This window comes from Oryctolagus cuniculus, chromosome Y (genome assembly GCF_051225735.1).
Source record: "Oryctolagus cuniculus isolate XC-2025 breed Fujian yellow rabbit chromosome Y, ASM5122573v1, whole genome shotgun sequence".
Lineage (NCBI taxonomy): Eukaryota > Metazoa > Chordata > Mammalia > Lagomorpha > Leporidae > Oryctolagus > Oryctolagus cuniculus.
The window spans coordinates 32,819,315-32,821,057 of NC_142889.1; the positions used below are offsets into that span (position 1 = coordinate 32,819,315).

The 1,743-nt window shown below is 42.9% G+C and overlaps 1 pseudogene; it reads right to left on the reverse strand.

Moving 5' to 3' along the window:
• Positions 1-258: 258 nt before the first annotated feature.
• On the reverse strand, positions 259-1,452 carry LOC149119498 (palmitoyltransferase ZDHHC2 pseudogene; annotated as a pseudogene).
• Positions 1,453-1,743: the final 291 nt, after the last annotated feature.

Sequence of the window (1,743 nt, forward strand, 5' to 3'; positions counted from 1 at the left end):
GTGAAAACTGGCTCATGAATTTAGGCTGAGTTTTCAATAGAAGATATTTCTTCTTTGATTCATATACAATAAAACATTTTAATATTTAATAAGAATCTGTTTCTGTATATTGGATCCAAAGTGTGTCATGTTTTAAGTAACAACTTGCAGACAATTAACTCATATTCTGGATATCCAAACGGTGCCTTCATATGGGAGCCTTTCATCCACGTACAGCATCGATATTTTAATAAAGCATGAATTTACTTTGCTTGAGGATTAAGTCTCATTCTCCATGGTTAATGCAGGATTGCTCATAGGAGCTTTACCTCTTCCAGGGCTTATGTTGCTTTCTGTCCAAGACTGAGAGTCAGTGAGAAGGTGGCTCTGGAATTCTCTCTATGGATTTGCAGGAACTAATGGTTTTCAGGATTTTTACCTATTGAATTCAGCCCTGCAGGAGTAGATGGTTGTTCAGGATCCTGGTTAACAAGGCAAGTTGGGAAGGAGCAGCCATCAGAAAGATGTGAAAAAATGGGTAACAACCAGTACTTCTTCTCATCACCAAAAACTTGTCTCATTATTTTTACTGAGACCTAAGCTGAATCCATTCTTATTGGTTCCACATCGAGATACTGGACTCCTGAATGCCTCTAATGTAGATTTATTTTTGCTGACTAGCCAACAATGATAGCCAAATAGAGAAGATAAGCTGACAGAAAACTAGCTGCAGCAAAGAATAGAAACATCATATGGAACTTGGCTTGAGTATCTGGTAGACCACTTGTCCAAAATTTGACAAAATACTGTAAGTCTGTAGCAGTGATAAAAAGGCAGTACAGCAGATAATAAGCCACGAAAAGGAGGAAGAATTTATAATCTGAAATTCCCACACAATTGTTCACCCATGGGCAATGATGATCCATCTTCAAAATACATTTATCACAGATGGAACAGTGATGACAGTGACCTGGTTTTATAAGTTGGCATCTGTCACAGTAGCGGATGGCTCCAATCATGTCCTGGTATAAATGGGAAGACCCTGGCTGCTCGCCTAAGAACCTCCTGATGGGGTTGTCCTCTTGGCTCCCTCTCCAACAATACTTTCTCTGCATAAGAGAGATGGAATTCTTTGGAAGGATCCATTGGTAATATATAGTTTTGCAGTACGACCTGACAAACATCGCAAAAAGTAGATGATAAGCCAACAAGCACACAACTTGTTCGCCAGTGTTTTCCATGGACACTAGGCAGAGCTGGATGGTGGAGGCATAGTAGGACCAGCCCTGGAGGAGGCTGATGAACACTGCTGGGATCCAGGACAGCACCCACCACAACACATGCCGGTACCATCGCCTGACGCTGCGTGGGCCTGAGGGCGCCATCTTCCAGTGACATCCACTTGCCCAGCTCTGGCCTTGGGGCGGGATGGCCATGCCCGGCGCTCCCCAGCAGGACAGGACTGGGGGTGGAGGCTGGTTGTGCTGTGGCCACTGCCGCCACCATTGTGGACGCCCGGCTCCTCAGCCCAGCGGAGGCTGCAGCCACAGGAGGAGAAGGCAGAGGAGGAAGCTCTACATGTAAATTTAAAAATGTATTTTCTGTCGATTTTTTTTGCTGAACACATGAACGCATAAACTGTTTATAGAAAGCCAAATCCAAGAGAGAATAAAATATTCAGTCTTAAATTGGGGAGAAAATAAAAGATGAAAAATTACAATGATGTATGAATTAAATAAGTCACAGAGAAACTGCTGACATTTT